This window comes from Triturus cristatus, chromosome 4_2 (genome assembly GCF_964204655.1).
Source record: "Triturus cristatus chromosome 4_2, aTriCri1.1, whole genome shotgun sequence".
NCBI lineage: Eukaryota > Metazoa > Chordata > Amphibia > Caudata > Salamandridae > Triturus > Triturus cristatus.
Window position 1 is genome coordinate 243,218,064 of NC_140586.1, and position 26,595 is coordinate 243,244,658.

At 45.4% G+C, this 26,595-nt stretch overlaps 1 protein-coding gene across 3 annotated transcripts in view; it reads right to left on the reverse strand.

Annotated features, from left to right (window-relative positions):
• The window catches only part of HMGXB4 (HMG-box containing 4), a 184,650-nt gene extending 174,407 nt beyond the window's left edge, over positions 1 to 10,243 (reverse strand). For 2 of the 3 annotated variants that reach the window (XM_085601406.1, XM_085601404.1), the window contains exon 1: positions 10,139 to 10,243. The gene's annotated coding sequence lies outside the window, so the exon portion shown is untranslated. Of the gene's footprint in view, positions 1 to 10,021 lie in introns of all 3 variants that reach the window. The other variant, XM_085601405.1, reaches the window with a different exon arrangement.
• Positions 10,244 to 26,595: the final 16,352 nt, after the last annotated feature.

Consider the following 26,595-nt stretch of genomic DNA (forward strand, 5'->3'; position numbering starts at 1 on the left):
CCCCTTCCAGGGGCTAAGGCTCTTGCCACGGACAATGGCAGGACCAGTCCAAATTCAGTGGGTTCTACACATCCAGAGGGAGGATCACACCATCAAGGTTCTAGCAGATGCACTTGCTCAAAAGTCCATGGCACTTCTTCCACAAGTGTTCTAGCTTCTTCCTAAATGAAAGAGTGAGGGCGACTCACAAAATTCATCCACAATTGGGAAACTATCACGTCGGACGCTTGGGTTCCTCCAATCTACCTAGGGTTTTCAGATCTGCATGTATGGGTGGTTTGGTGCATGGCCTGTCTGCAAGCAAAGTCTTAAGTCCAATCCTACTGTTCATTGACAAAGATTGCAGGGCCACTTTTGAAACAAGCATTTGAGCCAATAGGCCTTGCTTGTCCAAGAGCTATTGGCTTTGTCAATGTTATGGCTGAAAATTAGAAAACAACAGGCAATGATGAGGCCAGCGTTGTCCGTGTCATAGCACTTATTTCTTCTGATGGGAGAGGCAGGAAGGGCAAGCAACTCAACACGGGGTGTGGGGAGGCAAGAGGCGAAGGGCAAGCCAAACAAGAGATGTGCAGCTGGACAGCAGACAGGGCAAGCAACACAAAACAGGAAAAAGGTGGCAAGGACAGGGTAAGCAACACAACCTTTGAAGTACGGGGCAAGCAACACAGCACAGGAGGAGGCAGGAGGGAAGATACAAGTAACAACGAAGAAGGGCGGGAGGAACAAGGCAAGCAACGACAACAGGCCTACAGCAACAACACATGAGGGTGCGGGTGCATGCAACAATGCGGGATGGTCAGTGGAGCAGAGACAGCCTGCAAACACATACATTCTTATTGAGTGCTGCAACTAAAAGAAAAAAGTAGATCCCAAAGCACAAGCAGTGGATAGACACTGGGGAAAGATACAGTACTTGGACCAAGGTAGGGACAAACGCACACAGTGGAAGTGAAGCCAACATGCGCTGGCCAAAAAGAAGCAAGGAAATGGGAGTGACGATTAACCACTATGACATTATGGTTCTAAACCAAAACCAAAAAACTCGCAAAATTCTCCAGGTCTGCCTATACAGAAACTGTAACTCGTGCCCCTGCCATCAAAACCATAACTCACTCCCACTTGGTTGTTGGTGAACTTGCAATATTTAGACTAATAAACAACTGGACTTAACAACACAACTGAATTAAATAATAATAAATATCTAAACAAAGAAATTATACTGTAGCCATGTCAATGGTACGGCGATATGTAAAATGTCACCATCATGTCACTGATGTCAATTCTGATGTATCCCGCCATAACATGTATGGTCATGAGCAGTTTATTTTGGGATGATTTATGGTTTCTGCTGCAGATCGTATGTGGCCAACTTCAGCGGGTTTTAGGTTTTAATTTGGGAGAGTAACATCTCTGTAACTGTGTTTTTTTCCAGTGGGAAAAATAACTATTATATTTCATTGCAACTACTCAGGCTCCAAACATTAACTGATTAAGGAAACTTAGGATTACTTCTTTTAAACTTATGTTGCTTTTGGGAGTATTCAGCACCTTTTCTTTATGAAAGGGCTTTTTGGAGCCTCCTGTACGTTAATGGAGCCATGTAAAACTGGAAACTCTCAGGGAGCTGCAAACATAAGTTATTTTGGGTTCTGGGGTAAACATGACTAGTGACATTTGGAAACGGTCAAGGCTTCTACATACAGAGCATAAGTTAATGTTGCAGTTTAAATCAGAGGGAATAGCTTAGGTGGAGCTTAGGTGGAGCTATTGGTGAAGGAAACTACATTCCACATGATGCCCCAGAGGAGATAGAATTACCTAATAAAGGACTCCTTGTTGTTAGGATTACTTTTAACCAGTTCTTTTTTAAGCCAATGGCTCTAAGCATGCCAGAACCTGCAGTTGCCCAAGCCCTTGTATGAGTAGCCCAACTGGTCTAGGTCCAGTTGCATTCTGTTTATGTTTTGACACAGGGAGATGGACTTCTAACAACACATCCATGGAATTATAGCCTATTATTGCTGTGGGTGACAGCTGTTCGCTGATGATGCCTGTGGGTGGATAGGGGGTGAAGTTACCCTCTCACTCCCCTCAAATCGCCTAACCCTCCTCCATGCAATGTCACCAATAGCCTTCTCACAGGAAGGAATAAGTAGATCCATCGTTGATAAGTGGTTCCAGGTCATTGTATGAGACCCTCAGACGGTCTTTTCTATTGAGCAGCACTTTATAGACAGGAGGCTATAAACCTAGATTTACAATGTAAAAGTGAAACTACAAATTCCAGAATGACCTGCTGTTACCGTTTTGTCTATTGAATACAATAAATAACTTAGCATTTTCTTTTTTAAAGTTTTAATATCCAACAACAACCCATAGTTAAGCTAGGTTCCACACCTCCTTCAATATATCATTCAACTGTACTCAGGGAGTCTTATTAACTCAAAAGCATTACACAGATCCCAAATAGCACATTACCTACAGAACACGGCAGGCGAAGATAATGAGAGTCAGGTTTGTCTCAACATTCATGTGCTTACAGGCCAATTTGGATGAGATGCGCTGCATCAATGCAGCTAGTGTCCTTACCCCCTCAGGGCCCTAAAACCATATCCAAGAGAAACCACTAGAAGAGAGCAGTAGATCACAACCTTGAATACAGGATGATACATCTGCAACATCTCCTCAGCAAGGCCTACACTACAGGGCAATACCAGGGAAGCTGAATGAAGTCAGCAACAGAGCTGTGATAATTGCGACATGCAGGGTTGAGAAGAGGGTCAAATTTGTAGAGAGATACAGGCATGTAGTATATGCGGGTGGAACAAGAATGTACCACCTTCTGTCTGCTATTTGTGGATAATTACTAGTGCTGCATGACCTGGGAATGGTTTCAGCTCTTATTCAAGAGTGTGTCCCATAAGTCAGCTTTCCAATGGCTTTTGTTGGGAACCCCAGTGCTCTCCCTAGAGACCAAGGAGCAGGTACAGCATTTCGATACCCAGAGTTGAGTGCCCTGAGAGAATATGAGATGAGTCAGGCTAGGAAACTCCTAGGTTTCTATGGGGAAATCTAGGCTATCTACCTTCATGGTATTGTGTAGCTGAGTATATAAATAAGTCAAATTGGTGTGGTACATTTCCCTTCTTTGTACTGCATAAGCGAAAAGAACTATTCATCCTATGTGGGTGCCCCAAATAAGATCTCAGCAGCTGCTGAAGACCCCAATCACAAGCTTGGTTGCCAACGGGAGAAAGGGATTCTCGAGCATGCCACAGCCAGCAGGATTCATCACGGTCATGGTAGGTCTATTCTGCCAGGTATGTAAGACTGTTTGTTTCGACCCTAGCACTACCAGATCTTTCTCAGCTTCTAAATGGAGCCTATGATGGTGAGTCTAGTAAGACGTACCTCTAGGACTGAGCACAGAATTCTAAAGGGTCAAACTGATAAAAAAAAAGTTGGATTGAGCTTTGAAAAATAAATATGCAGGAGCGCATTTAGCCACAAGACCTGGTGTTTCTGCCACTTGCACAGCACAGTCTCTGATTTCTGATATAAAGGAGTTACTTCATGCTGTGCAGGATCAGACTGAGTGTTCTGCATTGTTGGAGGATGTTGGAAAACAAGCAGAGTTCTTATTGGATATTTCCTTTGATGCTGACTGTGCTTCTGCCTTGGAAGAAGGCAGTATGTAGCTACCAGGATCTTACTGATGGTTATATTGGCACTTTTGAAATTTCTGGCTACCCCCCCAACTCCCCGGATTGGATTAGAATTTACCTGTTGGCCTTGGCGTCTTTGCCCCCCCCCCCCCCGTGCACTAGCGTTTTGGGGGCTGAGAGCCGTCTGCGTCTGTCAGGTGTGTGGGGGTGGGCTCTCTGCATCTCTGGCTACAATGACATTAAAGAAATTACGCTCTGGTCGTGTAATCTCTTCTAACTTAAAAATTAAGAAATCTGTTAGCCGGAACAGAGGCTCTCAGCGACAAACAAATAAATCCCTTCTGTAAATTTCTGGATTAAAAGAAGAAAAGATAAAGTTATGCCTAAAGAGGACGAAGAAGCCTGGAGTTCCTCTTATCCGGCAGCCTCCTTATTGGCTCAGTTTCCCACACCGTTGACTCAATCAAGCATAAATGAGTGCAAGTATGTGTGTTCCTCCCCTGTTGCAAACGAGTCTCCAGCATTGGACAAAATGGCTAGTGGGTTGCTAAATCCCCTGGGATGTTGACTGGCATATGTGATCCAGAGGGATTGGTCAATAAGTATTTGAAGGAAAGGACTGCACCCTTTATTCCATTTTCTGGGGGGCATACTTCTGACAAGGATTTTGGAGGATGTATTTTTCCGTAATCTTCAGTGCCTCCCCTACTGCAACAGGGGGAGGGTCAGTCTCCAGGCTCTGAAGACACCCCTGTAAAAGCCAATAACGTCAACAATGACTTCTTGAGGAGGACTTTATTCTGTCAGGCATTGATTTAGACTTCTGGAGTACAGTGGCGGCAGCCTCTGCAGATTTTTCCCCATCCCCTGACAATGTTCGGGTTGATGACGATCATTATAATACAAATTTCTCCACCCACCCCTCCATGCCAACATTATGCAGTAGTTGTCCGTCTATAGGGGGATCCTACCCTGATCAGGATCATTTAATTTGTATCCTCAGATTGATTCATGGAAGCAGTGCAAGTGCATCAAACAGAATATAGTATGGATGACAAGTAGCCTCAATCAAATTTAGAAAAGACTTTTTTTTTTATCATTTATGTATTTCCAAACTAAATAAAATGTCATCATTTGTGTATTTGTTTGAACTTTTTTCTGTATTTTTGTGCATCGTTTTGCTGTTCAAATCATCGACAATGCTTAAGCTGGGGCACTCGGCTAGTCGTCATTACTCAGTGGGGGTCCCGGGATTCCAATAATGATTAATTGGGGGTCCTCGAAAGTCAAAAGGTTGAGAACCACTGTTCTATACTGTCTCTATTAGAGAAATCTGTATCAAGCTCTGATAATGTATTGGATATGTTGTCATCAATTTTATTGGATGTACAGAATGTTACTGAGTGTGGCTTTGTTAATATTAATGCTGTTAATGATAGGACGATTTTCAAGCCAGCATCAGTTGAGCCCCTTGGAGGGGTTAGAACGCTTTTGTCCAAGTTAGTAAACCAAAGTTGTGTGATTCGTGATCAAAAAATCCTAGCTGGAATGTTGGAGGACTTTTGCTTGAATTTGTTGTTTGAGGATTAGAGTCCGCAATTCCCCTCATATGTAGCAATGGCTAAGATTTTCCCAATGTTTAAAAAAGGGTTAAAAAAAAGGCAGTAAGAAAATAGGAAAAACAAATGTGGCAGTGACAGAATTAGATGCTGGAGATAGGACTTATTTTAATGCCGATTCTACTGCTGGCCATTTAGAAAAGCAAAGATTAGAATCTGTCATATCCTGTATAAAGAAGAAGCCAAAAGTATAACCTTCTTCGATGGTTCAGCTGGGTGGTTTAAAGAAACATAAAAACAAAAGTTTCAGGAGAATTTAAAAACGCAAACTGAAAAAAATTGAGGTTTTCTAGGTGGCCATTTAAGGAGGTTTCGAATGAGGTGACCCCAATGTTACCCATGATTAGTTCTTCGGCTTTACCTCCAGTTAATACACATACAAACCATCGCAACTTCAAGTCCGAGGAGAGAGCTGGGGAAAATGTTGCAGAAACTCATATCCCTACTTCCCTTCACACGACTGAAGGACACAGAGGACTCGCTCAAGACCCTCCAGTCATAAACTGCGACCCTTATGAAGCAAGTCAAAGAGCTGTGCACTACCACAGAGGTCTTTGGGACCACAATGGAGGAATATGAAGGGGGAATCAAGGAGAAACGTTCACATAGTTGAGAGTCCCTGAGAGGGCAGGAGGTAACGACTGTGGGCCTTTCCGTTGAAGGCCATAGTCTGAAGGCACTATAGCCCGAGGCTTATCCAATTACTTTTCTCTTGAACTAACTCAAAGGGTCCTTAGGTCCAGTCCAAGCTTAGGGCACACCACCACGTACAATTATAGTGAGGATTCTTAACTTCAGAGATTGAGAGGTTATTCTCCAGACGGCTCGCAGTACTCTGCCGGTCAAATATGACAATGAAGTCATCAACTTCTAGTCGGACTTCACGCTCTGTGTCCAGAGACTGGGTCGCAGTTTTGCTGAAGCTAAATGAGCCCTGCGACAGCAACACCTAAAATACTCAAAAATGTTCCTGGTTCAATTGCAGATGGTAGTGAAATTAAAGACCTGGCATTTTCCAACCCCGGAAGCAGTGTGGGACTGGTTGGAGGAGTGTGACCACACAATCAATTTCATCAACAGCAATGTGAACATGACCCCCTTGGACCATAGCGAAAACAATGATGAACTCCAAGAGAGCCAAAGATCACTACAACAACAGACTAAGGGGACAGCAGCTCACCAGGACCACACTGATTTGATGGCACTGGGTGAACTTGATGTTTCTCTAGACCGCAACTGTCCTATATTCTGACGCTACAACGGACCAACTTCCTTTACTTGGTGACTGACTGCTACAACAGCCAAGAACATTGCTGACACCAGACCACACTGATGGCATTTGGTAACGAATAAGCTTTCTGGGGAGAGGCGGGGGAATTGCTTATGGCAGCCACTGTCTTCTACTGTTTTAGTATTGATTTGGGGTGACAGGCACTCTGCAATGTTTGGGGGGGCAGGCCGTTTCGAGTCAGCTGTTCAGGGATGCAGGGGGTGGGTTTGTTCTGGGGGTTCTTATTTGCCACTGTTATTTTTTTGTTTGAAAGTTCAGTTGTTTTGTGCAACACTGACATCGCAAATTCATTCAAGCATACACATCGTATCCTCACACACCTCCCCAGGTTTAATGTTGGGTTAAATAGATCGACATCCCTCTATGACTCTGAAAACCCATGGAAGACTGCCCTGACACATCGGCCACAAAGCTTTTGTCCTAGAATGTGAACGGCCTAAGGAATAAAAATCAAAAGGGGGCTTGTATTGCAGTACATCAAGCACCTGATTTAGTGCTCCTCTAGGAGACTCATATGCTGGGTACTACCTATTGTGCTCTAGATCAATGGCGATACAAAATGGTTGCCCACGCAGGATATTCGGATGGCTCCAGGGGTGTGGGTATTCTAACACTAAAGTAACTTCCACTTATTGTTCAGAGGGTTTGGCCATATACACATGGTAGATATGTTGCCCTAACAGGGAGATGGGAGGCAGTAACACTCAACATCTGTTCAAATTATGTCCCACTCTGTCTTCAGGACCTTATATGTCCTGACCCGATTGCCCTGCTTCTCCCAATGCCGGATGGAAAACTGTTGGGGGGGGGGGGGCTTCAACATGCCTTTATGTGACCAAAAAGACCAACAGCACCTCAAACCAACAAGTTCTTCTCGCCTTTCAATGGCTGATTTCCTGCCGGTCCTGGGCCTGACTGATATATGGCATGTGCATAACGCCAGGGGCTCGACAATCCATATTCTACTTGGGAGCACATGTCTGATTTTCTTGTATAGACTAACTTTTTACCCTCACACAACAAATGCAGTACTATTCAGGGGCCCTACTTTTGGCACAGGGGATAAAAGATCATTCCCCTACATGGGCTGTGTTTGCTCTACACAGAGGCTCAGTGCTTAGTCCCTGGTATCTTAAGGTACCTCATATTAGAAGGGGGTCTTCTTACTGCAACAGAGCCATATTTTTCCGCTAATGAGAAATTGGTAGACTCTGCTCAGACACTATGGGAGGGGCATAAAACTGTTATAAAAGGGCAAAGCCTCTCCCTGATTGTGGTTCGTAAACAAGATAAGAGAATCAAAATGATTGCTCACAATGATCAATGAATTTCAGTTCACATGCTATAACTACACAGATGACCCACAAATACTTCTTAAACAGGAAAGCCCTAAAGACAGTGAAAACTCAAAAATCTTCAGGTGCCTCTGAACCGTTGATCAGTGGATGACATGGAGCCATCTCAAACTAAATGCGTCCAAAACTACCTCCTTAAGGATCCAAGGAAGTAAGAAACCTTGGAATTACCATGCACCTCAAGCTATCGAAGAATTACCACGTGGATAAGTTAGAAACGCAAGCTTCATTACTATGAAAAGTCTGCGAAGCATCTTCCCCCCACCTAGGATTTTCACACAAGTTCCAAGCTACTATCTCTCAAGAACGATCAAAACATGATTATGCCAATGGGCTCTGCCACGGATCATCTTTATCAGCTATGAAAAAACTACAATGATTTCAGAACTCTGCTGCCCGACTACTCCAACATGTAAAGCCACAAGCCCACATCTCCCTTGCCTTAAGGGCCCTACAATGGATACAGTTTGCCAGAAGATCCACCTTCAAGCTGCTTTGTATTACCCACAAAGCAATATATGGAACGGAACATATTTACATCAGGAATAAAATCACCAAACACATACAAAAAAAAAAAAAGAACCTCTACTCCAGTTTGGCACCCTGCCTCAAAACCCCATAATACAAGAAAAAAAACACAGGTAGTACTTCTTTTTCTGTTCAAGCAGACAAACTATGGAATTCATTACCACCAAACATAAGATCCTCTGATAACTATCTTATCTTCAGAAGACTACTCAAGAGTTGGCTCTTTCCTACATGACCAACATACTCAAAAAACAAATGTACAGCATATGCTTGTGTACGTAAACATGCATAATTTGATTATATGTCTGTATTTAGATGTGCGCATTGCTTTGTACATATATACTACTTACGGTTTTAAAAATATATAGATATTCTTACAGGTCTGCTTAACAAATGTATATAATACCTACGGCTAAAATAGATGTATATTATTTAATGCTTAACATGTATATAGGTCACTGCATGGTTTTCATATAAACTATTTGATGGTATTCTTATGGGTCTGTTTTATTTTATCTATTACATTGTGTTAATAGGAGCATAACAATTGTATCTATAAGTGTTTCACTATTTAAATATCGGGGAAAAAATATAAAATAAATAGACATAAATAACAAACAATACAATTAACCCAAACAAAATATAATAGCTTTATGTACAGCAACACTTGAAAGTCTGAGCTCCTACATACTTATCCATGCATGTACATATTTGACTTTATCCGATACAACTTTAACGGTTATATCTCTTTATTTTTTTCCATATACATGCATTCCGTTTTTATGTAGTTCTGTATCCATATACACGCCACTCTCTAACGCATCTCAAACCTCATTTCACTATGATTTCCCAAATAACTCTTTCTAGACTCTTCCCTCATCTATCACTCCTTTATCCTATTCAATGCAACTAACAGACTTACATGTCCACCGCTTCAATTAACAACATATATTCCCTATACTAATCCACCACTAATTCACTTCTGGCTCAACTCGCCGAAAAGAGCTTCAACGCCTCATCAGGAGTAGTAAGCACTATATAAATAAAATTAGAAATGATTTTTTTTATTATGAGTTATATAAATGATAAGTTACTTTCCTATCAGTGCTTTCTCGGACAGTCATCAATGGTCTTGGTCACTATGTAGTTTAAGAAGCTCTGCATTTTAATTTTATTAGGAAGTTACAAATTAATTGATAGAAATAATACTATTGTGGTCAAAATCGGTCAGTCTAGCTAAAAGAACTTTTAGGTAAAATCGAGGACGTGTTTGACATTTGGCCACTGTTCTCTCGGGTATCATGGGGCTTGTCACATTTAGGAACGGCAATCCCCAGATTTCTAAAATATTTTTTATAGGGCTTGTAGTTCTGACAGGGTTTTCCTTGTCTGAAAGGTTTAAATAACACAATTTTTAAGTCCTTAGGAATGCACGATAAAGTGGTAGAGCTCGTCCACATTAAGATCAAGCGGACGCATCCTGAGATAGGTAACTCGATACCAGCTCGCTCAAAGTATGAACTGAGCGATAAAACTACAAGTCCCATAATGCTTAAGTACCCGCGTTCTCTTATGCCTGCCGCTCGTTTTCCGCTTTTTGCATCCTTATTTCACAAAACGGGACTGAGAGGAGTCTGAATGTCTTCCCCCTTCCTTCGCACCCAGCCGGACGGGTACCTTCACTGTTCTGTTCCGCCTCCTCCTCTTCCCGCCATCATCGCTGCCACAGCGCCGGCTGCCATCTTGCCCGGACCGAGCCCCCTTGTCTGGCCACCCAATCGCATCCATGCGTTACAAGCCTCGTCCTGCCGTTGAATCTTTCACCAAGTAGCAGAACGAGGCTTGAAACGCATGCGCCCGTAGCACCACATTTTAGTGACGATATAGTGTAGTATTATGCGAGTGACATTTATTTTGGATTATTTTTGCACAAGGACTGCAAATACTTTATTGTGTAGTCAATTAAAACCATTAGAAAAAATACATTATATGTGACCCTTGCTCTCCATGCCACTGGAAACAAGCTATCCTGGCTGACGAGGGCTGAAAGCCCGAAACCGGTCCTAGGATGCTTGTTTCCAGTCCAGGGAGGACCTGGCTTGGCAGTTCGGGCTGGACTGTTCCCATGGGGCACAGGGTCAAGACTGATTTGCATATGGCTGGGTTCAAACTGGAATGGCATGGTGAGCAAAAAAAACGATGGATTTAGGCCCAGATCTCTGTACTGGGGTGAATGTATGACATTGTTCTGCATTCTGTCCATCAATTGTTGTTTTTGCAACATTCTTATTTAAGCGTTGAATTGTGCTAAATGTAATTGTATTATTTGTGCAGTTTTATATAGCGCGAACTCGAACCGAAGGTATCATTTATAGCAAAGCAAACTCAGCTATAAATGAAAAGTTCAACATTTATGATATTTATATTATTTCCCATTGTGAGGGGGTACGTCTAGCATTTAGAGTTGTCACATTCTGCAGTGTATAACACACTGATAACTGCCCCTGCATCGGATTGTGGAAGAAACGGATACTCCAATAACAGTTATTGGAATCCCCTTTATGCTTTAACTGAGCAATCGCCTTTAATTTAAAACCCCTATCTTTTGTCATGTTTTACTATTTATTACTTTAGGTCTTTATTTCAAAGGGAAAACACCGGATTTTAATTATTCTCATGATTTCTTTTTTTAAACTGTCGCTGCATGAAAATACAAGCCAGGCCTGAAATATACTGGTTATGTGCTAATTCTACAAGCATTATAGAACGTAACCGTAGGTTATAACATTTGGATAAATGTAATTCTGGTATGGGAATTATAAGCAATTGGATTATAGTGGTGGGGTGGGGGGGGGGGGGGGTGTTACCCACCTTAAGGAAACATCTCAACCCTTTTTTCAGTGAGCCTTCAAAGTCACTACATTATACTGAGCTCAACCTCCCCTGGTAGCTATGGCACAGAACAAACAGGCTTAATTTAGGGCAATGTATACATTATTCATGCAGTACAAAACAGTAATATAGTCAAAATCCCAAACCATACCAATCTCAAACCAAATTATGAAATAATAAACAGAATGACTGCTAAATGATAAAAAGCCAATAAGGGGAAACACAAATATTAGTTTATAAAGTTCTAAATAGGAAGAGCGCCAAGGATCATAAAGTGCCAATGGTCACAAAAGCTAGGCGCAATTTGGCCCGGTCTGCGATGGAGCGCAGATCAGATACACCACCCATGCTCATTCTAGTCAAAGAGGTTTACCTTCTGACTTTAGTCCTTTAAGTTCCAATCCACCACAGCAGTACAGCTCTAAAGCCCCCCAGGGGGAGGCACTTAGAGACCCATAAGATGGCAGCCAGAAGCCAATGGCAGAGTGCAGCCCTGGTCCAGTTGCCACTGGTCAGCTAGGTAGTTGCAACAAATTGCCTTTTGTAGCTTGTTGTATCGCTGTAGCTTTAACAGGAGGTCAGTCTTTGGACTGCTGTGTCCACTGCTTTGTCCTAGGTACAAGAGAGAGCAGGTCAAGTCCTTTAGGACACCTCTCAAGTCACATACTGCAGCTCCAATTCTCTTCTTCCTCAGGTCCAGGAGTGTTCTGAAGTGGGTGCCTGGCGATGCAAAGTTTATATCTAGCACGAGATAGGGGGTGAGAATGACTCCTGGACATGTCCTAACCAATAGGGTAAAAGTTCCTGAAGCCAACCCTACCTACTTTGGGCATTTTCATGGTGGTGGTTTGGGGGCTGGCAGTGTGTGTCGGGGGGGGGGGGGGGTACTTCATCATTGAATATAGTGGATTTATAGTTTTTCTAGCTAATACAATTCCTGAGATACAGTATTAAGCTTTTTAATTTGTACTCTGGTATTTTCTACATAGGACAGCTAGGCCTGACCCAGTGAAAAACAGATTTTCGTGCATTGTCCCTGCAAGGACATGGTAATATTCATTTTCTACATGTCCTAATTTTAAATAACATGCCCCCTGCCTTATAGGCAACAAGCCTACATAGGGATGACCTTATATTTAAAAGGGAGCACTATTTCTGGTAGAGACTTAATTTAACTGCAGTTTCCTCACATTTTGAATATTCCCAGACTGGATTCTCAAACTTCTGAGCGCTATTAGTGGCGCTGTGTGGTTCTGCTTTGACGTCATTCCAATCCAGAAATGATGTACAGAGTCTATATAGGAGCCACTCCCGCAAGCTAACGTCAGTTGTTTTTGAGGCTGTCCAGGACCCCAGACGGAGAGCTCCAATTGCAACTTGGTTGTAGCCAGTGTGCAGAATCCTAGACATGGCATTTTATTAATCATTAGAGTCCAATGCACAGAACAGAGAGGACCAGTGCAGAATTTACGGTTAGATAGAGTCTTTGCCAGAAAAAGTGTTACCAAAGGTAGGTAACTTGTGCTTCTGATAGAGACTCCTAGCTACAGATTCTTAATCTTTTCAATAGATACCAAACAGTAGATTTTTAGAGGCAGGTCTGTAAATGGACTCAAATCAAAAAGTCCTGTAGGACTTCCCTCTCCGCGAACCTGGATAACAGGACAGTAGTACTTCAGGAACATATGGAGTGAGGACCATGTAGCTGCCTGATGTAGGAAGCTGGCTCTCTATATAGTGCACTAAAACAAACTACACTATGTAGAGTCCAGGTCACCCTTACTGATTTACAGGGGATTGCTATAACAATTTCAGAGTGCTCTATTAGTAGTATTGGGGGAGAATAGTTTTAGGCTTATCAGAGGGGAGAATTGAGCATTTGTTGTACACACACTCAATAGATGAGACACACACTCAATAAGGAAATCCGACACCAATTTATAAAAAAAATAACACAGCTTTTAATATTATTTTAGGCACCAAGATCTTTGTGATCAGGTAAGTACTTTTTAAGATAGGTTTTCAGCATCTAAATAGAAAACACCATATTCCTTTTAATGGATTTTCTTTTTTTAACACTATCATTTTGCATCAATAAACATGGACAACATGAGATACTCAATGTTGCTTGAAGTAACAAATGGTACCAAGTTGTTACATTACACTGGAGAATGCAGCATATAAAGAAATCAAACATCAGGACCCATCACTTCGATAACTCACAATAAAGTACAATCAACATTGAGCAAAGAAAAAGAGAAAAAGGCAAGCTCTATGCAACAGTGTTTTCACTGGCTGAATAGGAGGACCAAGCAACGGTGGGAAGGAAGAGTCCTAGCTCTGGGAGTCCAACTCCAAGGCGAGCAAATAGCTCTAGATGGGACGGCCAAATATCTTTCTGTCTGAGGGTGGGGGGGGGGCAGCAACGTGGCATATACTTCACTTGTCATGTTGTAGGAATCTGGCTCTGTATATACTATACCAAAGTAATGTATAGTTTGCACAGAGTCCAGTGGATCCCCAAAGGTAGGCAAAGGTGAAAGTAGATAGTACCTTACTCTCCATTTGTGGTAGTGTGGGCAAGCAGTTAGGGTTTTTCAGAGGGTAGTGTTAAGCATTTATTTATTGTACACACTCAGGCAAGAAATGGTGTCACACACTCAAAGACTGAGCTCTGACCAATTTTGTTTGTATAAAAATATTATTTAGTTATTTTATTTCTAGAACCAAGCCAGACCTGGTGCAGGTAATTGAAAAAATACTTTGCAGGTATATTGCAGTTGAAATACAATTGAAATGCAGTTGGATGCCATTGGTTTGTTTACAGGTAAGTCAACAGTCAAAATGACTTTACAGTTACTTTTGATATTACTTTGTACGTTACTTTTCATATTACTTTCCAAGTTACTTTTTCTACTCAGTGTGATATAACTGGATATCACACTGGGACATTTCCTGGATAAAAGGTAAGTAATTCAGTTTTGTACATTCGCAGTTTTTCAAGATTTCATACAAACCAACTCCACACATAGAATTTTCAAAGAAAAACAGTCAATGCAATCCTATGGGAGGAAATTAAGTTATTAGTTTACAGGTAAGTACGTGGTTGTGGGAGTTGGGTTTTTGGAGTTAGAACCAGAGTTCTCTCAGGGTCAAGGATGCACTCTCAAAGCACCCTCAGCGGCACTAGGGCAGTCAGGTGCAGAGTGCTGAGGCCCACTGTTATCAGTTGCGGCTCTCCAATTCTCGGGGGGGGGGGGGGGTTGCGCGGGGGTTACCACAAGGAGGGTGTGGGGGTGTGTAAAATAAATCTTACCTGATCAGTCCCGCGCCACCTCTGCTCCTGGGCCGGGTCTGCGTATTCCTGCTCCTGAACAGGAACACGCTTGCTCCCTCCCCGCTTGCAAGACATGATTGGTGCAGAGTCCCGAACAGCACCCAGCCGGGCACCTGTAGGGAGGCCATTTTTTCAATGCCTACATAGAGAAAATGTAGAGTGCGCATGACTGCTTTGGTCGGCCCCAGGGCCGACCAAGCAGTCAGGGTACTCAGAGTGGTGCAAGCCATTCCTCCCTGACCCGCCTGCCCCCAACCAGGCATTTCCTCCCGCCCTTCCCCAGTCAGGCATACCCCTGCCCTCTCCTTTCTCACAGCGCGAGAAGCAGAAAAAAAATTGTATTTAAAATACCATTTAATTTTCTGCTTCTCGCACTGCGAGAAAACAGAGGGGTGGCGCTCCTCTGCCCTAATGGAGGAGCCGCCCCTGACTGTTATCCAATGGGGGATTGGGGGCCTCTGGATGGTGGCTACTCATGAGCAGGCCACAAGGTTGTGGAAGCAAAGCTCCTAGTGTTAGGCTCAGGGCAAAGGGGATCCGATTTAGCACACAAGGTGCACCCACAGCGGCACAGGGGCGGCCGGGGGCAGGGTACTGGTTTGGCGTCGGGTGCCCTGTTGTTTTCAGTAGGGATTCTCCAGTTGCAACAAACACTGCAGGCTTGGGGACGAAGATGTTCCGGAGGCGACCACCGGTTGGAGAGGTAAGTTGGGAAGCCTGGGGATGCTGGGACACCGTCGATTCGGCCACCCAAGGCCGTGGGTCATCGGGTGCAGGGGTGTCTTTAGGCATCAGGGTTTTCTTAGCAACTCCGGTCGGGGTGATCCTCTAGGAAGGGGCTAGAGGCATATGTTGGAGACTTGAGACAGGTCAGGGATCAACAGATCCCAGGTCAGGATCACTGGGGAGACCTCCTCGTGGTGTTGGGCCACTCAAAATCAGGCCGGGGGCATCAGGTGCCGAGTGGTGCAGACTCGCGGATTTGGCCGGAGCCAGTCTCTCCGGTTGAACAAATCCGGTGTTCAAGGGAGACAAAGTCTTTCTTATGGAAGGCAGGGCAGGTTCTTTGGGTTCTTGAAGCTGCTGGATACATGACACACTGGGATTTTGCTGGAGCAGGTTCGAGGTGGGGACAGGCCGGTAGGGCTGGCCCAAGTCAGTGGGCGTCCTCTTCTTAGATTCAGCACTGCTCTTCGGTCCTCCTTCTCTATTTCTTGGTCGGTTATTGTCTGAGGAGGCAAAGTTCAGGGGTACCCCCAAATACTAGATTTAGAGGCGTTACAGGTAAGTAAAGGTTGTGACCAATGGGCCCCTTCCTTGGGGTGGGTAAACCTCCTATTATGCCACCCTCCAGTGGGAAGGGGGCATATGCCTCACTCTGGTTGGCTGGGTCCCCCCATCTGCAAGATGGCAGGGGCTGAGAGTTGTGCTTCACCTCGCCTCCTTCACCTGAGGGGTGGGGTTGGCAAAAGTGGGCACACCTCCCTTCCTAACTTGGTTTTTCCACTGATTCTCCCGCACAAAGTGGGGGGTCAGAACCGGTGGGGGCCAGTTGCTGGAAGTCCATCCTGGTGGAGGAGGCTTAGCACGTCGTCCCAGGATGTGCATTTTTTTCAGACCCCGAGAGCAGCAGGCTCTCGACCCAGGGGTCCAGAAAAATGTCTGGTGGTGGCAGCTGGCGAGCAGCCACTCAGCATGGACACTAGTGTTAGGTCATTTTTCAGGGGGTATCTCCAAGATGCCCTCTGTGTGCATTTTTCATTAAATCCCACACTGGCATCAGTGTGGGTTTAATGTGCTGAGAAGTTTGATACCAAACTTCCCAGTTTTCAGTAAAGCCATTATGGTACTGTGGAGTTCGTAATAAACTCCCAGCAACATATACTCTTAAGGGCATTACTGCACTTACAATGTCTAAGAATTGGCTTAGACACTGTAGGGGTACAGGGCTCATGCACCTGTACCCTCACCACTGGTATAGTGCACCCAGCTAGAGGGGTGGCTGACCTATGCCAGGGCAATGGGTTGTACGCATGGCACACAGGGATGTGTGCCATGTTGACTCTTCACTTTGTTCTGCACTAAAACACTCAACCTGCAAAGGCAGTGTGTGTGTGTGTGTGAAGGTACAGGGCCTCCAAGGGTGGCACAATAAGCACTGCAGCCCCTAGAGGCCTTCCCAGGCCACAGTGCCATTGGTACTTGTGGTACCATTTACAAGGGGCTGACCTGTGGCCAAAGAGTGCCAATTTGGTTTTGTCTTAATGCAGTTTTAGAGAAAGAACATAGGCCCTGGGTACCCGTTTGGCAGGAGCCCAGGGCACACTCAGTCAAAGTACACCAGCAGTTTAGCAAAAAGTGGGGGCAACCATGCAAAAAGAGGGCATTTTCTTAAAATGGCTCACTCAGGAATTGGATTTGCCCCGGTGTAAGCCAGACCATAGCTATTTCTTTAAAATAGGTCAAACGTGAGGTCTCTTCAGAATCCACCCGCGAAGTATAAAGACTTGTATAGTAGAACACTAATTCACAGAGAATATCTTTGCTGGCGGTAACACAGATGACATCATCCAAGTGGAGTTCAGGGACACACTCTGGGCCCCGATTGGGGTGCAGGAGATGGGCTAAAGTGCGGAGGGGGCTTTCCCTCATGCCATATCTGCAGGTCCTGGAGTATTTACCCAGATAGGTAGTTTCTCTCTCCGTCTGGTCCTGGAATTCCACAATAAGGACGGAGTATCTGTGAAGGGTGGGAGGAAGAGCATGTTGGGAGTCGGGCCAGTCTATAGCAATGAGTTCGGCCGAAATGCGCAACAGGCTATTGCGGATGTCGCGGAGTACCCCCATGTGTTTCGTAAAGCTGATTCCACGGATGTACGCCTTGAAGACATCCCATTATACAGCATGACTAAACACAGCCCGAAATGAATTTGAAATATTCAAGGATGGAGTCGGGGAGTTCCGAACGGAAAACCACGTCCAGCAGAGCTGTACCAGGGAAGGAACATCTATGCTCACCTCCTCCACCATAGGGGAACTCTATCAACAGCTTAACTTGGGTATAATCAGACATTGTGAGTGGCAAAATTTGTGCAACTCAGACACAAACCAGCACCCTCGGAAACATACTGTAGGAGGCTGGTTTAGTATATGGTGCCCACTTATTTAAGTGAAGCAACTTGCAATAATCTAGGCAACCCATATGGGGATTTTAGCGGTCTTAGACAACAACGGAAAGCTCTCCAAATGTTAGCTGTGGAGTTTACTCTTCAGGCTTATCCAGGAGTGTTAAGAAGCTTGTTTTACCAGGTCTAATCATGTAGTGTAGGTTAAACGAAAAGGAACCACAAAGTGTATATCTAAAAACATGTTAATTTATTACACACCACTCACTGATACATTGGTATATCTCCTACCCAGAGATATAAACACAAATACACAATAATGCAATTCAATTGCAATAGGTAATTAAGCACAACATACAGTGGTCTCCAGGGGGAGACCAAACCATATTCTAAAAAAATGGAATGCAAACTGCAACCAAAGTCTGGACTTGGATCAGGAGACTCAGAGGAGCTGGGATACAAGGAACCACACATGGTAAGTACCCAGGAACCCCACAGAGGTTGTGTGCAGAATGAAAACACAGCCGCGTACTCAGTAGCAGTCAACAGGAAAGTCGCTGTTGCACTTTTGAAGAAGGACCCTTCCCAGTAGACCATGAAGAAACCCTGTGGAAGACAAAGTTGGAGAGTCACCCCACCCATAGATACCCCAGGAACCAGGATACCTACACCAGGGAAGCCGGGTGCATAGGTGCAAAGTGACGTCGGAAGCCGCCATAGGCCACAATGGAGGTCTTCAGAAAAGATGCTGCTGGCGCAGACTGTGCAAGAGTCTGGTGGAATCCAAGGGTGGATTCTTGAAGACGAGAACCTACAAGCAGAGTGGAAAGAGTATATGCCACACGGAGGTGACCAGGAGGCACGAAATAGCAAAACCCACCGATGTCGGAGGTTTCAGGAGTGATAACTGTGACCTTGTCACTGCAGCTGTGAGGACCTGGCGATGCGGAGGAAGACCAGGAGCCATGCATGAGCTGTCTCATGTCGGAAGTCGAGAACCAGGGGGCCGGTGTCTGGCGGGAGCACCAACAAGCCTTGGCAGCTGCAAATGGCTTGGAAAGAGAAGGAGCAAAGTTGGGACCAGCAAGGTCCAAGGGAGTCACCACAAGAGGGAGTTAAAGCAAGCCCAGAGCAAGCAGGGGAGCTCACTGGAGCAGGGAAAGACTCTTGAGAGGATCCACAGGCCTGACGCACAGGAGTCGCAAGAGGACCTCGAGCAGCTCACCAAAGATGAAGGCCCACGCTGCAGAAGATGCAGTGAGGATGCTGTTTTTTGGCAGGAAGAGATGCTGGAGCTTCTTCTAGCCTGAAGATCTCTGGAGTGCACAGCCAACTAGGCTTGGCAATGGCAAGTCAACACAGTGCACAGGGGTTTGGTCCCAGCGTTTCCGACAAGATATACTGGCCTCAAAATTGCAGAGAGGACAGGTCAGCCCTCGAGGGAGTTGCAGAACTACATACCTTTGCTACTTACCTACTTACCCTTGGGGTCACAACACCCCCTATAGGACTGCTTCCTGTGAGGAGTGGGCATAACCCCGTCTCAGAGTTTCTAATAAAGGCAAATTCAAGATGGTAGAATCCATCTTTGTGGGTCACATCAGACAGCCCACCTTAGGGGTGTGACTGGCCTGGTAGGGCACCACGCCTCCCTGCAAATCTAATTTCCCACCTGTATTGGTGCCAAATGGACCTCAGGGCAGGGGGTGGCATTTCCCAGATCTGGGGGAAGCTGGGGTAACATATCAAAGGTGGTAGGGACTTTGAGGTCCCTCTCCTTTAAATGCTAAATCACTAGTCATCCTGCTGGAGGAGGTGTGAACACCTTCCTTTGGACCAGGCATATTTTCTGGCCCCAGAGAGCGTGTGCCTCTCACCTGCAAGGGGGGTCAGAAACCGGTCTGTGGTGGCAGGCTGGACTACACCATACAGCCATCACACTAGAGGCTGGTAGGTTTTCAAGGGGCACCTCTAAGGTGCCCCTCTGGGTGCGTGTCATAATAAATCCAATGATAGAATCAGTATGGATTTATTAAGACAAGGTGTTTGATACCAAACACAATAGGTTTCTTTGAAACCATTATGTAGACGGGTAACTCATAATGACCAGTACATGCCTTAACATGGCTTCCCTGTTCACTTGCAAAGTCTAGTAGGCTGGACTACACATCACAGGGGCATATCTGTTCAGGCTGGTATGCCCTCACATAGGATATAATGCACCCTGCCACAGGAATGACTTACATATATCATATGGAGTGACTTGGGAACGGCACTCAGGGGTGTGTGCTATGTCATGTTTTCATCATGGTTTGCACCATGTCAAACAGTCTGAATGAAATTTGTATGGGGTCCCTTAGGGTGGCATAAGACATGCTGCAGCCCTTAGGGACCTTCTGTGGTACCCCTGCCCTAGGTACCAAGGGTTACCATTTACTAGGGACTTACAAGGGTGCTACAGTATGTGCCAATTTGTATCACAATTGTATCAGTTTTCCTTGTTTAGGGAAAGTGCATTGGCCCGGGGCCTGAATAGCAGGCTTCCAGTGCACTTCCAGTCGAAAACATCAGTACTGGTGAGCAAAAATTGGGGGGGGGGACCATGACAAAAAGTCTTTCTTTCACTGTAAAGTCCATTCCCTGTAGGCAGATGGACCACCTAAATTGTTTGGGGTTTTCTCCTTTCATTTGCATGAGCCATCTGAGATGGCCCGTGGTTGCTTTGAACTAGGAAGCGGGGACCAAACAGGTATGGTTGCAACTTCAACGACCAAACCACTGCAAAAGCTTCCCTCTCATTGACACTCCAACACAATTCTCAGAGGAGTAACCTCCTGCTAATAAAAGCAACAGGCTGGTTCTAGCCATCATCATTGGTGTGGGATCGAACCGCACCTATCCCATGCTCAGAAGCAACTGTCTGAACAATGAATTGCTTGCTATAGTCTGAAGCTTTCAGAATGGGTGCTAAGCACATAGCTTCCTTCAGTGTCAAAAGCCTTTTTGAAAGCTCACTGTTCAGTTTACTTTCTTGGGTTGTTTCTTTGAGGTGAACTCGGTCTGTGAGGGGTGCCACCATAGTGCCATACCCCTTCACTAACTTTCTGTAGTACCCAGTCAAGCCAAGGAATGCCCTGGCTTGAGACTGGGTTGTTGGAGCTGCCCAGTCCAGAATAGTCTGGCTCTTTGGTTGTAAAGGTTGAACTTGTCCTCCACCTACAAAGTAGCTCAAGTATACAACTGAGACCTGCCCTATGTGGCACTTGCTTGCATTGATCGTAAGGTCTGCTTTCTGCAGAGCCTCAAGTACTTTTCCCATATGGATCAGGTGATCCTGCAGGAGAAGCTATAAACAGCAATATCATCAAGATATGCTGCACTAAAAGATTCCAACCAAGTCAGGACTTTGTTCACCAACATTCGGAAAGTGGCAGGGGCTTTCTTTACACTGAATGGCATTACAGTGAACTGATTATGCCAATCTGGTGTTGAGAACGCTGATTTCGCTTTGGCTCCTGGGAACAGTCCAATCTGCCAGTACCCGGATGTTAAATCAAAAGTACTGAGAAACAAAGCTGCCCCCAACCTGTCAATCAGCTCATCAGCTCTAGGAAATGGGTGTGCATCTGTCTTGGTTACTGCATTAAGGACCCTATAGTCCACACAACTCAACAATCCTACCAAGCACTGGGCCATACTTTCCTTCCTTGAACACCCAGTCGCCCACAACTGCCTTCAAGAAAATCACTTGCTTGGCAGTAATTGGCATACACAGTGATTTTAGTATCCAGCTTCTTTCGAGAGGTAAGGTGAAATCTGACCTCAAAAGGCACTCCGGCATCCGGCCTCCCGGCGCCCTGGAGAAGAGGACCCGAGGTGCACCTACATCTCCGAGACCTCCATCTTACCTACCCTGATGTTGGTTCCTCCCAGAAGACTTCCTGGACCGAGCCTGCAGCCAAAATCCCAAACCAGCAACCTCCATGGGATTGCATTATGCTCCCGACTCCTCTTAAGCACCCTGCTCTTGGCCGCCCCTGCACTGCTGGTGGTGTGGACTTGGTGCTGGCCTGGGACCCCCTTTACCCTGACCTTAACCCTAGGAGCTTGGCTCCCGAGACCAAGTGGCCTGCCTGTGAGCAGCCCCCAACTGAGATACCTCCCAGCCTCTTTGGCTTACACCGGCATCCTGCACCGTGCACCCCACCGCATTAGTGCTGCTAGTGGTGCAATTTGATGGCCTACTTGGACATTGGGCAACCTTGGTCCTAACCTCAAAAACTTCCACTTGTAAGACGTATGCTTACTTGTGAAACCGATAATCATTTTTCTCCCATAGGAAACCAGGTATTGAGATTTTGGGCCTAAAATGTTCTAAGTGTTGAACTGTTATTTTGTACGGGGAAAACAATAACTATAACTTAAGCCAAGAAAAGTCTTACTTGCCTTGTACTGTGAGATTCTTAGGTGTGGTATCTAAGCATACCACCCCCAATACTCAATGTAATCAAAGTAATCAAAAAGTATTTTAAAAGTAATTACGGTGTAATTTAAGCTGCTTTTTTTAAATCATACCAACCTGTAATATTTGCAAATCCCATTCCTACTTGCATTTCAGTGTAAAGATTTACAATTGAAAGTATATTTTACCTACCTGTACCAAGTCCTGCTTGGTTCTAGAAGTAAAATACAAGTATACCTTTTTTTTTTAACTTACCCAATCGGTCTGGATTCTGTCTCGGAGTGTGTATCATCAGTCTTCATTGAGTGAATACAATAAAAGCTCAACACACCCTCTGGATAAGCCCAGCTGCTTGACCACACTACCACAAAGAGCTGTTAGTATTCACCTCATTATGACTCTGCCTTACCTCTGGGGACTCCCTGGACTCTCTGCACACTATACCTTGCGTTGGTATAGTATATACAGAGCCAGCTTCCTACATGTTGTATGCTGAGGAACACACCATCAGTTTATATGCAGATGTTTTGGTGTCCTTGGAGGAACCATCCTTTTCTCTCCCAGCCTTCCTCACTTTATTAGAGGCTTTTGAACAGGCTGCAGGTTTTCCAGAAAATGTGCATAAATCTCAGGCCCTCAACCTTTCCCTTACGCCGGATACGCAGAAGGACTTTGCACATAGCTACCTGATACAATGGGTGACAACCTCTATCCCAAACCTGGGGGTACAATTGACCTCTATGGCCCAGGTGACTGCTTCCCTCAATTATAAGATTCTACGATAACAGAACAAAATGGGCTTAAATAGATGGAGGCCCTATCGCCTCTTTTGGCTTGGTCTAGTGGCTGCCCTGAAAATGTCAATCCTGCCTAAGATCTTAATCCTCTTTCAGGCTTTACCTGTAGAACCTCTAACCAGGACCATCAGTGCCTTGCAACAAGAGCTGAACCACTTTGTGTGGGCAGACGGTCACTCTCGCACGCGGAGGGAAGTGAGTTACAGGCCCCTGACTGAGGGTGCCCTGGGCCTTTCAAATCTTTTACGCTACTATCAGGCGGCCTTAACTTAGGTTTCTACTGGAATGGTCCGGAGAGGAGTCTGAACAGCATTGACTTTTCATATACCAGGCGGTGGTAGGACACCACCTTTGGATAATCCTCTTCCTATAGGCATGCACGACCCCAAAGCCTCTATCTCTAACCTATTACCAAAACTTCTTTCGATGTCTGGGATCGGGTGGCTGAACGAGATGGCCTGACTTCGTTCCCGTCCCCCTTGATGCCAGTTTTCAGTAATGCGGATTTTATCACAGGTCTGAACTCAACAGCTTTCCAGCATTGGCATCTAGTTGGATGCCGGTCCATAGCCCACTTGTTTGATGAAGAGGATCCCCTATCCTTCGATCAACTCCGTTCTGACCATGCACTACCTGAAACAGAGCAGCTGCATTATCTCCAGATTAGTCACTCAGTGATGCATCCCTCAGTTCGCCCTGGGGCACAACGCTTTCTTAACCGCTTTGAAAAATGTCTAATTACCAAAACATCAAACAAACCCCTCATCACTGACCTCTATGGCCTTCTATGCCTCGCTAACAGACAGGTCAAATCAACAAGCCAGAAACTGTGGAAATTAGAGCTTGGCCGCTCGCTAACCCAGAAGGAATGGGGAGATGTATGCTATTGTGCACGACATACAGCCTGCAATACGGGCAGTACTGAAACGGCTACCAAGATAGACATATTGGTATCTTACACCAGTCTGCCTACACAGAGGAAACCCCGCTCGCACATCTGAGTGCTGGCGTAGTTGTGGTTCCCCTGGCACTCTACTACATTTACTATGTGAATGCCCAAAACTCACGTCTTATTGGACACAATTGCTAGATGATGTAGACACCCACCTAAACACCCAGCTTCCCCGCTTTCCCGATTATACCATTCAGGGATTGCCCAACACACTCATTTACCCACTCAAATCTCGTAGGGGACGGCGGACTGGATTGGCTTTGGGGGCAGCCCTGCAGAATATTTTGTCACACTGGGGCATGGGACACCTCGCTACTTACCAGGGCTGCTGCATAGTCTTTGGTATATACTAGGGATGGGAAGAATAGGCCCGACTCTCCCAGCACAAGGCAGTTCATATCTTGAGCTCTGGTGTCATTTTATACATCTATTATCCTCAGAATTCTGCCAACTCTCCTGTCCCAGATAACTCAGTCTTCTTCGTTTAACAGAGGTTTCTATTAATTCCAAACAAGGGAGCACTGGTTAAATTGCTACATTAGAACATGTGAGACCTCATTACTCGTTATATCTGTCAGCACTATCGTTCCCGGGGGGGGGAAGAGGGGAGTTTGGAAAATTGTTATGTTTATTCATATTTGTGCCACAGATGATGAGCTACTTGTTCACGGTATTGCTATTTTTCTCTGTTTGAAAATCAATAAAGAGATTTGAACTATATAGTACACACAAAACCTCAGCTCTCGTTTTCCACCCTTGAAATTATGTTTCGGGACCAACACAACTGGGCTGGCCCAGTGCCTCTCGGAGGGTTCAATGACTCCCAGTTCCAGCATCTTGCAGACTTCAGCCCTGAAGATCTCTTTGACTTGGTCAGATTGCCTGTATATTCTATTTTTGACGAGTAGGTTGCCCCCAGAGTCCACTCCATGTATACACCAGCTTGTCTGACCAGAGGTCAATAAGAAGAGCTCTGCATACTGGTGCAGGGCATGCCTGCAGTCAGCCCGCTATTGGGTAGAGAGGCTGTCTGAAAAGACAACTCCTTCTACTGACCCATCATTAGGGTTGTGAGAAAGAAGGGCAGGGAGTGGTTCACTCTCGTCCTGATCCTAATCAGTTATCAGCCTGGTCACATCAGCCATGTCATGATTGGGTTTGAGGCGTTTCACATGGATCCTTGGGGTTCCTGGGAGTTCCAAGGTCCACCAGATAGGTGACCTCCCCTTTTCTTTCAAGAATAGGGTCCACTCCATTTGTCCTGGAGGGCCCTAGGTGTCACAGGCCCCAAGACCCTCACCTTCTGCCCTGGTTGGTACTCCACCAGTGAAGCCTTTTGATCAAACCAGAGCTTCAAGAGCTCTTGGCTTGCTTCAATGTTTTTGTTGTCTTTTTCAATGTACCCAGGCATCTTGGAACAAACGCCAAGCACATAGACTACTATGTCCAGTTTGGGTTCTTCTCCCAGCCTTCGCTTACCAGTCTCAGTGGACGTCCCACAGGATGTCCAAACAGATGTTCAAAGAGACTCAAGCCCACTCCCTTTCGTGAAAACAAACACAAATCAAAACAAAAAGCAAAACACAGGCATGGCAAAAGGACATCCCATCTTGTGCTGAGCTTTTCAGGGAGCCCCATGATCATACCTTTCATAGACTTGTTGAATCTCTCAACTAGATCATAGTTTTGTAGGTGATATGGGGAGCTAAACTTATAAGTCATCCCACACTCAGCCCACATGGCTTTAAGGTAGCCAGACAAAGTTACTACCTCCGTCTGAGACCACATTCTTAGGGAAGCCCTCTGTAGTAAAGATACTTATGAGAGCTTTAGACACTGCAGTGGCAGTGATGGTCCTAAGGGGTATAGCTTCAGGGTACCTGGTGGCATGATCCATACCACCAGTATACATCTGCTCCATGCTGCTTTTTGGGGGTCCTGGGGAGTTTGTTACCGGTCTTGCCACAGGCCTGACAGATGACACAGGAGCTGCAAACCTTCTTCACTTTCTGGAACATAGTAATGGATGACTAACCTACTCCATCTTTTTGTCTGGCTAAGATACCCAGCAAGGGGCTGCCATTTGCGAAGGTGAAGAGAAATTCTCTGAACTGCTAAGGCACTATCAATATCCTAGTGGCACCAGGCTTGGGGTCTCTGGCCTCAGTGTACAGAAGTCCCTCCTCCCAGTCGGTCCTGTGGGAGTCACTGACATCTCCCTTTACCTGGTCAGCAGCTTGCTGTTGCAGGCTCTCAAGAGTGGGACAAGTCATTTCTCCCGGTCACACCTCTTCCCTAGAGGGTTTCCCTAGGCCTAGGAGCTCTGCCATGTAAGGCCCAAGTTCCTAGGGCTCAGTTCCCTCGAGGGCTGGCAGGTCTGCTCCCTGGGGAGAGGGGACCTGAGCATATGCCTGTACAGAAGTTTGTTTCCCAGACTTCTATTTTTTTTCTCTTGGAGGGTTGGTTTCAGGACCAAAGATCTTTTTTTCACCCTGGGATCTGCACTGTGCTCGAGTTTTCACACATACCTATTCATGTATTCCCAGCATGGCTGTGGCACAGCAGATGT